The sequence below is a fragment of the Amblyraja radiata genome, chromosome 14 (assembly GCF_010909765.2).
Source record: "Amblyraja radiata isolate CabotCenter1 chromosome 14, sAmbRad1.1.pri, whole genome shotgun sequence".
In the NCBI taxonomy this organism is placed as follows: Eukaryota; Metazoa; Chordata; class Chondrichthyes; order Rajiformes; family Rajidae; genus Amblyraja; species Amblyraja radiata.
Window position 1 is genome coordinate 54,076,813 of NC_045969.1, and position 12,792 is coordinate 54,089,604.

Below are 12,792 nucleotides of genomic sequence, written 5' to 3' on the forward strand. Positions count from 1 at the left end.
GACAGGCAGCATCTCTGGAGAGAAGGAATGGGTGGTGTTTCGGGTCGAGGCCCTTCTTTGGACTGATGTCAGGGGAGTGGGTGGGACAGAGATAGAATGTAGTCGGAGACTGGAAGACTGGTGGGACAACTGGGAAGGGGGAGGGGATGGAGAGAGAAAGAGAAAAGGAAAGCAAGGGCTATATGAAGTTAGAGAAGTTACTGTTCATACCACAAGGGTGTAAGCTACCCAAGTAAAATATGAGGTGCTGTTCCTCCAATTTGCACTGGGCTTCACTGACAACAGAGGAGAAAGGTCAGATTGGGAATGGGAGGGGGAGTTAAAGTGCTGAGCAACCGGGAGATCAGGTAGGTTAGGGCGGACTGAGCGGAATGTGCGTGTCCAGCGAAACGATCGCCGAGCCTGTGCTTGGTCTTGCCGATATACAGGAGACGGATAGACAGGATTGTGATGAGGTCCTGGATTGTGAATATAGTAATTAGGCAGAAGGTTTAAAAACCAAGGTCTCCAGGATGGACAGATGATGTTTCAGGTTGGGACCCTTCTTCAGACTTAACATCTAGAAGACAAAGTTCCCCAGTCAATCGGCACCTGCCACCACAGCCACCAGTCAAACAGTGGGTAATCTGGATCCACTGGGAGATCATGGAAAGCAGAGATCTCTCTCTGTATCTCAGGACATTTTACAAAACACTAATTACACCAGATAGACAAAAATGCTGGAGAAATTCAAGCGGGTGCAGCAGCATCTATGGAGCGAGGGAAACAGGCAACGTTTCGGGCCGAAACCCTTCTTCAGACTGATGGAGGGTGGGGTGGGGAGAAGAAAGGAAAAAGGAAGAGGAGGAGCCAGAGGGCTGAGGGAAAGCTGAGAAGGGGAGGAGACAGCAAGGGCTACCGGAAGTGGGAGAATTCAATGTTCATGGCACTAGGGTGCAGAATGCCCAAGCGGAATATGAGATGCTGTTCCTCCAATTTCCGGTGGTGCTCACTCTGGCCATGGAGGAGGCCCAGGACAGAGAAGTCGGATACGGAGTGGGAGGGGGAGTTGAAATGCCTCATTCTTCAGGGAACGGGGGTTCCCCTCCCCTACTATAGATGAGGCTCGCACCAGGGTCTCTTCCATACCCCGTAACACTGCTCTCTCCCCATCCCCCCACTCGTAACAAGGGCAGAGTCCCCCCAGTCCTCACCTTTCACCCCACAAGCCGTCACATACAACAAATAGTCCTCCGTCATTTTTTCCACCTCCAACGTGACCCCACCACTCGCCACATCTTCCCATCTCCCCCCTCCCCCCCCCCCGTATGCTTTCCGCAAAGACCGCTTCCTCCGTAACTCCCTTGTCAATTATTCCCTTCCCTCCCGCACCACCCCCTCCCCAGGCACTTTCCCTTGCAACCGCAAGAGATGCTACACTTGTCGCTTTACCTCCCCCCTCGACTCCATTCAAGGGCCCAAGCAGTCGTTCCAGGTGCGACAGAGGTTCACCTGCATCTCCTCCAACCTCATCTATTGCATCCGCTGCTCTAGATGTCAGCTGATCTACATCGGTGAGACCAGGCGTAGGCTTGGCGATCGTTTCGCCGAACACCTCCGCTCGGTCCGCATTAACCACCCGGTGGACAAGCACTTCAACTCCCCCTCCCACTCCGTATCCGACTTCTCTGTCCTGGGCCTCCTCCATGGCCAGAGTGAGCACCACTGGAAATTGGAGGAACAGCATCTCATATTCCGCTTGGGCAGTCTGCACCCTAGTGGCATGAACATTGAATTCTCCCATTTCCGGTATCCCTTGCTGTCTCCTCCCCTTCTCAGCTTTCCCTCAGCCCTTGGGCTCCTCCTCTTCCTTTTTCCTTTCTTCTCCCCGCCCCCCCCCCCCCCCATCAGTCTGAAGAAGGGTTTTGGCCCAAAACTTTGCCTATTTCCCTCACACCATATTTGCTGCTGCACCCGCTGAGTTTCTCCAGCATTTTTGTCTACCTTCAATTTTCCAGCATCTGCAGTTCCTTCTTAAACACTAATTACACCAGAACTGGAATACAGTATACAGTTATGCTACCACACTATATATGATTGCGGAGGAAATTCATCAGTCTGAAGAAGGGTCTGGACACAAAACATTGTCTTGCCATTCCCTCCACAGATGCTGCCTGACACATTGACTTCCTCCAGCTCTGCATGTTTTACTATGAAATGCTGCCTCCTGGTTTCAAATCTTTGCCATCTCCATTCTTCCCGGAACCCTTGTCTGTCAAGTTACAGCTGCGCTCCTTCAATATCCTCCGAAACATCGCCTATTCCTTCTCTCCAGAGATGCTACCTGTCCCACTGAGTTACTCCAGCATTTTGTGTGTCTGTCCTTCTGATGATGACCGATGCCCGATAGACCAGGAGCACGTCTGCCTACACGCTAACGCTTGCAGCGTTAAAGGCGAGTGGTTGCCGTGGGAGTGAAACTCACTGGTGAGTGGCTGCACTGGATCACCGGCTACTACCCGCTCGCTGCTCACTGCTGGCTATTCCCATTTCCCCGTTAGCCACGAGTTGTTCGCCGCTCTTTGCTCGTCGATGGTTATCCCTGCTGTCTGACATTCACTCCCCACTACCAGGCGGTTATTCCAGCTCCCGGGGGTTATCCCTGCTGTCTGACAGTCACTCTCCGCTGTCTGGGTTATTCCCGCTGTCTGACGGACACTTTCGCGGTCTGGACTATTCCCGCGGTCCGACTGTCACTCTCGCAGTCTGGGCTATTCCTGCTGACGGTCACTCTCGCTGTCTGGGCTATTCCCGCTGTCTGACGGACACTTTCGCGGTCTGGACTATTCCCGCTGTCCGACGGTCACTCTCGCAGTCTGGGCTATTCCTGCTGATGGACACTCTCCGCTGTCTGGGTTACTCCCGTTGTCTGGGTTATTCCCGCTGTCTGGGCTATTCCTGCAGTCTGACGGAGACTCTCCGCTGTCTGGATTATTCCCGCTGTCTGATGGACATTCTCCGCTGTCTGTGTTACTCTCTCTGTCTAGGTTACTCCCGCTGTCTGGGTTATTCCCACTGTCTGGGCTACTACTGCTGTCTGATGGTCACTCTCTGCTGTCTGGGTTATTCCCGCTGGGAATTCTTAGGATAGCTTCTAAAGTACTGACTCCTGCAACCACACACATGTTACTAGCACTACACCATCTAGGTTTCCTCAGCAGTGTTCTCATGCAGGTACAGCAGGCAGTGAAGAAAGTGAATGGCATGTTGGCCTTTATAACAAGAGGAATCGAATATAGGAGCAAAAGGTCCTTCTGCAGTTGTACAGAGCCCTAGTGAGACCACACCTGGAGTATTGTGTGCAGTTTTGGTCCCCTAATTTGAGGAAGGACATACTTGCTATAGAGGGAGTGCAGCGTAGGTTTACTAGGTTAATTCCCGGGATGGCGGGACTGTCATATGCTGAGTGAATGGAGCAGCTGGGCTTGTATACTCTGGAGTTTAGAAGGATGAGAGGATATCTCATTGAAACATATAAGATTGTTAAGGGCTTGAACACACTAGAGGCAGGAAACATGTTCCCGATGTTGGGGGAGTTCAGAACTTGGGGCCACAGTTTAAGAATAAGGAGTAAGCCATTTAGAATGGAGACAAGGAAACACTTTTTCTCACAGAGAGTGGAGGCAGGTTCTCTGAATGTTTTCAAGAGAGAGCTAGATAGGGCTCTTAAAAATAGCGGAGTCAGGGGATATGGGGAGAAGGCAGGAACGGGGTACTGATTGGGGATGATCAACCATGATCACATTGAATGGCGGTGCTGGCTCAAAGGGCCAAATGGCCTACTCCTGCACCTATTGTCTCTTGGCATCATTATAGGACACCTTTAGTCTCTGCAACCACAGGTGCGCAGTATAGTGGTGTGCAATATGCTCTAAACAACGACATCTTCACATCTGTACACGCACCAAACGTACACAAAAGAATATTCGCCCGTATATACAGCATACGTCGTTGCCTATAAATATCCTAATAGAAACATAGAAAATAGGTGCAGGAGTAGGCCATTCGGCCCTTCGAGTCTGCACCGCCATTCGATATGATCATGGCTGATCATCCAACTCAGTATCCCATCCCTGCCTTCTCTCCATACCCCCTGATCCCTTTAGCCACAAGGGCCACATCTAACTCCCTCGTAAATATAGCCAATGAACTGGCCTCAACTACCTTCTGTGGCAGAGAATTCCACAGATTCACCACTCTCTGTGTAAAAAATGATTTTCTCATCTCGGTCCTAAAAGACTTCCCTCTTATCCTTAAACTGTGACCCCTAGTTCTGGACTTCCCCAACATCAGGAATAATCTTCCTGCATCTAGCCTGTCCAACCCCTTAAGAATTTTGTAAGTTTCTATAAGATCCCCAATCAATCTTCCGAATTCTAGCGTGTACAAGCAGAGTATATCCAGTCTTTCTTCATATGAAAGTCCTGCCATCCCAGGAATCAGTCTGGTGAACGTTCTCTGTACTCCCTCTATGGCAAGAATGTCTTTCCTCAGATTGGGAGACCAAAACTGTACGCAATAATCATCTGTCATTTGTTATGTAATAAAATGCCCAAGATATTTTACCTTATTACAGACACTAAGATTATTGTCAGACAATTTAAAATCAGGAAATTTTAGACATTTGTCCTCTTTGTTTCTACAGATCATAACAACACTCTTACAAGCATTATATTTAATATCATGTTCCACACCATACATAGAACATATAGTAAGGAGCTGCTGGAGACCAGCGCTAGATGGACTAAAGACCACAAGATCATCTGCATACATAATATGGTTCACTAAAATATTACCAATCATGCACCCGGTGTTACAGGCTTTCAATTGTTTGGACAGATCATCAATATAAAGATTAAAAAGGACTGAGGACAAAATCCCCCCTTGTCTAACACCATTGCTACCCCAAATGGGGCTGAGACCCTATTGCCCCATTTTATTTGCAGTCTGGTGGGCCGAATTCTCACAATGTATTTAGGCACCCCTCTTGACTCTTTTAATAAACAGCTTTCTGTGATTCACACGATCAAAGGCTTTGGAAGCATCAATAAAGCACAGAAGAATTTAAGAGTTTTTGCCTCTATATTTGTTTACAATCTCCTTTAGAGCATATATTCGCAAGTCAGTGCCATGTTTAGCTTTAAAACCAAACTGGTTATCTGTGGAGTTAACACTCATTTACTCTATCCAGCAGAACTCTTTCTAAGACTTTTCACACTAAGCTGGCTAAAGCAATGGGCCTGTAATTATTTATGCTGCCGACTTTACCAGCTTTGTCCTTAATGACCGGCACTAGCAGAACAGTTATTCCCGCTGTGTGTCTGGGTCATTCCCGCCGTGTGTCTGGGTTACTCCGGCCATGTGTCTGGGTTACTCCCGCCGTGTCTGGGTTACTCCTGCCGTGTGTCTGGGTTATTCCCGCTGTGTATCTGGGTCATTCCCGCTGTGTCTGGGTTATTCCCGCTGTGTGTCTGGGTTATTCCCGCTGTGTGTCTGGGTTATTCATTCCCGCTGTGTGTCTGGGTTATTCCTGCTGTGTGTCTGGGTTATTTATTCCCGCTGTGTGTCTGGGTTACTCCCGCTGTGTGTCTGGGTTATTCCCGCTGTGTGTCTGGGTTACTCCCGCTGTGTGTCTGGGTTACTCCTGCCGTGTGTCTGGGTTATTCCCGCTGTGTGTCTGGGTTATTCCCGCTGTGTGTCTGGGTTATTCCCGCAGTGTGTCTGGGTTATTTATTCCCGCTGTGTGTCTGGGTTACTCCCGCTGTGTGTCTGGGTTATTCCCGCTGTGTGTCTGGGTTATTCCCGCTGTGTGTCTGGGTTATTCCCGCTGTGTGTCTGTGTTATTCCCGCTGTGTGTCTGGGTTATTCCCGCTGTGTGTCTGGGTTATTCCCGCTGTGTGTCTGGGTTATTCCCGCTGTGTGTCTGGGTTATTTATTCCCGCTGTGTGTCTGGGTTATTTATTCCCGCTGTGTGTCTGGGTTATTCCCGCCGTGTGTCTGGGTTATTCCCGCCGTGTGTCTGGGTTATTCCCGCCGTGTGTCTGGGTTACTCCCGCTGTGTGTCTGGGTTATTCCCGCCGTGTGTCTGGGTTATTCCCGCCGTGTGTCTGGGTTATTCCTGCCGTGTGTCTGGGTTATTCCCGCCGTGTGTCTGGGTTACTCCCGCCGTGTGTCTGGGTTATTCCCGCTGTGTGTCTGGGTTATTCCCGCTGTGTGTCTGGGTTATTTATTCCCGCTGTGTGTCTGGGTTATTTATTCCCGCTGTGTGTCTGGGTTATTTATTCCCGCTGTGTGTCTGGGTTATTCCCGCTGTGTGTCCGGGTTATTCCCGCCGTGTGTCCGGGTTATTCCCGCCGTGTGTCTGGGTTATTCCCGCCGTGTGTCTGGGTTATTCCCGCCGTGTGTCTGGGTTATTCCCGCCGTGTGTCTGGGTTATTCCCGCTGTGTGTCTGGGTTACTCCCGCTGTGTGTCTGGGTTATTTATTCCCGCTGTGTGTCTGGGTTACTCCCGCCGTGTGTCTGGGTTACTCACGCTGTGTGTCTGGGTTATTTATTCCCGCTGTGTGTCTGGGTTATTCCCGCTGTGTGTCTGGGTTATTCCCGCTGTGTGTCTGGGTTATTCCCGCTGTGTGTCTGGGTTATTCCCGCTGTGTGTCTGGGTTATTCCCGCTGTGTGTCTGGGTTATTCCCGCCGTGTGTCTGGGTTATTCCCGCTGTGTGTCTGGGTTATTCCCGCTGTGTGTCTGGGTTATTCCCGCTGTGTGTCTGGGTTATTCCCGCTGTGTGTCTGGGTTATTCCCGCTGTGTGTCTTGGTTATTCCCGCTGTGTGTCTGGGTTACTCCCGCTGTGTGTCTGGGTTATTTATTCCCGCTGTGTGTCTGGGTTACTCCCGCCGTGTGTCTGGGTTACTCACGCCGTGTGTCTGGGTTATTTATTCCCGCTGTGTGTCTGGGTTATTCCCGCTGTGTGTCTGGGTTATTCCCGCTGTGTGTCTGGGTTATTCCCGCTGTGTGTCTGGGTTATTCCCGCTGTGTGTCTGGGTTATTCCCGCTGTGTGTCTGGGTTATTCCCGCTGTGTGTCTGGGTTATTCCCGCTGTGTGTCTGGGTTACTCCCGCTGTGTGTCTGGGTTATTCCCGCTGTGTGTCTGGATTATTCATTCCCGCTGTGTGTCTGGGTTACTCCCGCTGTGTGTCTGGGTTATTCCCGCTGTGTGTCTGGGTTATTCCCGCTGTGTGTCTGGGTTATTCATTCCCGCTGTGTGTCTGGGTTATTCCCGCTGTGTGTCTGGGTTATTCCCGCTGTGTGTCTGGGTTATTCATTCCCGCTGTGTGTCTGGGTTATTCCCGCTGTGTGTCTGGGTTATTCCCGCCGTGTGTCTGGGTTATTCCCGCCGTGTGTCTGGGTTATTCCCGCCGTGTGTCTGGGTTATTCCCGCCGTGTGTCTGGGTTATTCCCGCCGTGTGTCTGGGTTATTCCCGCCGTGTGTCTGGGTTATTCCCGCCGTGTGTCTGGGTTATTCCCGCCGTGTGTCTGGGTTATTCCCGCCGTGTGTCTGGGTTATTCCCGCCGTGTGTCTGAGTTATTCCCGCCGTGTGTCTGGGTTATTCCCGCTGTGTGTCTGGGTTATTCCCGCTGTGTGTCTGGGTTACTCCCGCTGTGTGTCTGGGTTATTCCCGCTGTGTGTCTGGGTTATTCACGCTGTGTGTCTGGGTTACTCCCGCTGTGTGTCTGGGTTACTCCCGCTGTGTGTCTGGGTTATTCCCGCTGTGTGTCTGGGTTATTCCCGCTGTGTGTCTGGGTTATTCCCGCTGTGTGTCTGGGTTATTCCCGCTGTGTGTCTGGGTTACTCCCGCAGCCGCTGCTGTTTCGCGCGGAGATTTGAACGGGCGCCGCTTCCACCCGCGGCGGGCAGGAGGGGTGGGGGTTGGGGAGGAGATGTCAGACGGCAGCGGGCGGGCAGGAGCCGGCCCGGTGTTCACTCCCCCGCCCCTCCACACCGGCCACACGGTACCTGCTCCACATTCACCCGCCACACTGGCCCGCAACGGGCGGGGTGTGAGGGAGGAGGAGGCGTCGGCCACCCCGGCACCAAGTGAGCTCACCCAACGGCTCACCCCGCCCGCCCGGCTTCGACACGGCAACGGCTCTGGCTCTGGCTCCCTCTCGCCGGCCCGGCCCGGCCCGGTCCTCCCCTCCCCTCCCCTCCCCGGTACCTGCAGCCCGCGGCCAGCGATCTCCTCACAGCCGCGACCCTTCACTCCCTCTCACATTACGCCCGCCACCATCTTCCCAGGCGCCGGCTGGACGCATGCGCGGTAGCGGCGGTTAGTGTGCCGGTAATGCGCATGCGTAGCAGCGGTGACCGGCTGAACAATGCCGGCGATACGCACGCGCAATAGCGTGGACCCGTCAGTGTGCCGGTAACGTGCATGCGCAGCAGGTAGTGCCAGAATGACGCGTGCGCATGAGGGAATGCCGGCGCCCTGTGGTCACAATGCTGACCGGCGTTGCCCGAGGTTTCCTCATCATGGAGGCTGCTCGACCTGCTGAGTCTTTGCACCATTTTTGTGGCATCCCTTCCCAGGCCTGCTGGAGGTGAAGTCACGTTGAAGCATGCATACCGCGTTAACGGTGACCATCAAACATCCCGTTTCACAATCCCCTCAGGTTGTCCCACCAGTTACACACTTCACACATCGCACAGTTTACAGGTGTCGGAAGGAACTGCAGAAGCTGCTTTAAACCGAAGATAGACATAAACTGCTGGAGTAAATCAGCGTGTCAGGCAACATCTCTGGAGAGAAGGAACGGCTGACATTTCGGGTTGAGACCCTTCTTCAGCTTACAGGGACTGATTAACTGACGAGTTTACAGTGCCCATTTGTGAAGTAAGATCTATATATCTGTTCCTCTCTGTCACGGTAACTGATGGCATATTTAAATGTATCTCGGGTTACTCTGTCAGAAAGGTCAAAGGATGCATCTTTCCAGGATGTTCAGTGTCCTTGAAGCGTGTTTATTACATTCGGATCCAGGCGAGGATCTGACATTGGCGACGAGGATAAACTAGTAGTTACTTAGTTCAACTTTTGAAGGATATGGTGTCAACGAAGCAGCGGGAATTAGAATTTTGAATTCATTCGACCCGAGTGGCGAGGCAAGTGTTGTGAGTGCAAGGTTTGAGGCATGGTTAGAGGAATTTGACTCCTACGTAGATAGCTTAGGTCTGTTTGTTGAATTAGCAACGCTGATGCAGCACACACAACAGAGAGCATTAGAACATAGAAACATAGAAATTAGGTGCAGGAGTAGGCCATTCGGCCCTTCGAGCCTGCACCGCCATTCAATATGATCATGGCTGATCATCCAACTCAGTGTCCCGTACCTGCCTTCTCTCCATACCCTCTGATCCCCTTAGCCACAAGGGCCACATCTAACTCCCTCTTAAATATAGCCAATTAACTGGCCTCGACTGCCCTCTGTGGCAGAGAGTTCCAGAGATTCACCACTCTCTGTGTGAAAAAAGTTCTTCTCATCTCGGTTTTAAAGGATTTCCCCCTTATCCTTAAGCTGTGACCCCTTGTCCTGGACTTCCCCAACATCGGGAGCAATCTTCCTGCATCTAGCCTGTCCAACCCCTTAAGAATTTTATAAGTTTCTATAAGATCCCCTCTCAATCTCCTAAATTCTAGAGAGTATAAACCAAGTCTATCCAGTCTTTCTTCATGACAGTCCTGACATCCCAGGAATCAGTCTGGGGAACCTTCTCTGCACTCCCTCTAGGGCAATAATGTCCTTCCTCAGATTTGGAGACCAAAACTGTACGCAATACTCCAGGTGTGGTCTCACCAAGACCCTGTACAACTGCAGTAGAACCTCCATGCTCCTATACTCAAATCCTTTTGCTATGAAAGCTAACATACCATTCGCTTTCTTCACTGCCTGCTGCACCTGCATGCCTACTTTCAATGACTGGTGTACCATGACACCCAGGTCTCGCTGCATCTCCCCTTTTCCTAGTCGGCCACCATTTAGATAATAGTCTGCTTTCCTGTTTTTGCCACCAAAATGGATAACCTCACATTTATCCACATTATACTGCATCAGCCAAACATTTGCCCACTCACCCAGCCTATCCAAGTCACCTTGCAGTCTCCTAGCATCCTCCTCACAGCTAACCCTGCCCCCCAGCTTAGTGTCATCCGCAAACTTGGAGATATTGCCTTCAATTCCCTCATCCAGATCATTAATATATATTGTAAATAGCTGGGGTCCCAGCACTGAGCCTTGCGGTACCCCACTAGTCACTGCCTGCCATTGTGAAAAGGACCCATTTACTCCTACTCTTTGCTTCCTGTTTGCCAGCCAGTTCTCTATCCACATCAATACTGAACCCCCAATGCCGTGTGCTTTAAGTTTGTAAACTAATCTCTTATGTGGGACCTTGTCGAAAGCCTTCTGGAAGTCCAGATACACCACATCCACTGGTTCTCCCCTATCCACGCTACTAGTTACATCCTCGAAGAATTCTATAAGATTCGTCAGACATGATTTACCTTTTGTAAATCCATGCTGACTTTGTCCAATGATTTCACCACTTTCCAAATGTGCTGCTATCCCATCTTTAATAACTGACTCTAGCAGTTTCCCCACTACCGATGTTAGACTAACTGGTCTGTAATTCCCCGTTTTCTCTCTCCCTCCCTTCTTAAAAAGTGGGGTTACGTTTGCTACCCGCCAATCCTCAGGAACTACTCCAGAATCTAAAGAGTTTTGAAAGATTATTACTAATTCATCCACTATTTCTGGAGCTACTTCCTTAAGTACTCCGGGATGCAGCCTATCTGTCCCTGGGGATTTATCGGCCTTTAATCCATTCAATTTACCCAACACCACTTCCCGGCTAACCTGGATTTCACTCAATTCCTCCAACTCCTTTGACCCACGGTCCCCTGCTATTTCCGGCAGATTATTTATGTCTTCCTTAGTGAAGACGGAACCAAAGTAGTTATTCAATTGGTCCGCCATATCCTTGTTCCCCATGATCAACTCACCTGTTTCTGACTGCAAGGGACCTACATTTGTTTTAACTAATCTCTTTCTTTTCACATATCTATAAAAACGTTTGCAGTCAGTTTTTATGTTCCCTGCCAGTTTTCTTTCATAATCTATTTTTCCTTTCCTAATTAAGCCCTTTGTCCTCCTCTGCTGGTCTCTGAATTTCTCCCAGTCCTCCGGTATGCTGCTTTTTCTGGCTAATTTGTACGCATCATCCTTCGCTTTGATACTATCCCTGATTTCCCTTGTTATCCACGGATGCACTACCTTCCCTGATTTATTCTTTTGCCAAACTGGGATGAACAATTTTTGTAGTTCATCCATGCAGTCTTTAAATGTCTTCCATTGCATATCCACCGTCAACCCTTTTAGAATTAATTGCCAGTCAATCTTGGCCAATTCACGTCTCATACCCTCAAAGTTACCTTTCTTTAAGTTCAGAACCATTGTTTCTGAATTAACAATGTCACTCTCCATCCTAAAGAAGAACTCAACCATATTATGGTCACTCTTGCCCAAGGGGGCACGTACAACAAGACTGCTAACTAACCCTTCCTCATTACTCAATACCCAGTCTAAAATAGCCTGCTCTCTCGTTGGTTCCTCTACATGTTGATTTAGATAACTATCCCGCATACATTCCAAGAAATCCTCTTCCTCAGCACCCCTGCCAATTTGATTCACCCAATCTATATGTAGATTGAAGTCACCCATTATAACTGTTTTGCCTTTGTCGCACGCATTTCTAATTTCCTGTATGATACCATCTCCAACTTCACTACTACTGTTAGGTGGCCTGTACACAACACCCACCAGCGTTTTCTGCCCCTTAGTGTTTCGCAGCTCTACCCATACCGATTCCACATCCTCCAAACTAATGTCCTTCCTTTCCATTGCGTTAATCTCCTCTCTAATCAGCAACGCTACCCCACCTCCTTTTCCTTTCTCTCTATCCTTCCTGAATATTGAATATCCCTGGATGTTCAGCTCCCAGCCTTGGTCACCCTGGAGCCATGTATCCGTGATCCCAACTATATCATTGTCATTAATAGCTATCTGCACATTCAACTCATCCACCTTATTACGAATGCTCCTTGCATTGAGACACAAAGCCTTCATGCTTATTTTTACAACACTCTTACCCCTTATACAATTATGTTGTAAAGTGGCCCTTTCTGATTTTTGCCCTGGTTTTGTCTGCCTGCCACTTTTACTTTTCACCTTGCTACCTATTGCTTCTACCCTCATTTTACACCCCTCTGTCTCTACGCTCACACATTTAAGAAACCCTTTCCCTTTAACTCCATCCTCCACTATCCCATTCGAGCATTGTTATTGTACAGTGCTGGAGCTTCAGTTCAGGAGACATTGAAAACACTTCCAGAGACAGGAAGAAAAGCAGATAATGTGATGACTGTTGCTGCTTTGAAGAAGTATTATGTGGTGCAAACAAATGCTACATTTCAATGACATGTATTCTGGCAATTGATAGTGAGAAAGGGTTAAAGCATTGCTCAGTTTGTCACAAGATTACGTTAAGTTACTGAGGGCTGCAACTATGGAGCTGAATTGTAGAATCAAATCGTAGATCAGGTTGAACAAAGTTGCAAATTAAATGACTTGAGATGCAAGTTGTTGGAGAAATGTGACGTGCGAACATTAGTGGAAACACTGACAACTGCCTGTTCATTT

General features: G+C 49.6%; 1 protein-coding gene across 1 annotated transcript in view; it reads right to left on the minus strand.

Moving 5' to 3' along the window:
• cip2a (cellular inhibitor of PP2A) overlaps positions 1 to 8,389 on the minus strand; it is a 43,077-nt gene extending 34,688 nt beyond the window's left edge. The window contains exon 1 of the mRNA XM_033033371.1: positions 8,256 to 8,389. The gene's annotated coding sequence lies outside the window, so the exon portion shown is untranslated. The remainder of the gene's footprint in view (positions 1 to 8,255) is intronic.
• Between the last annotated feature and the right edge of the window lie 4,403 nt (positions 8,390 to 12,792).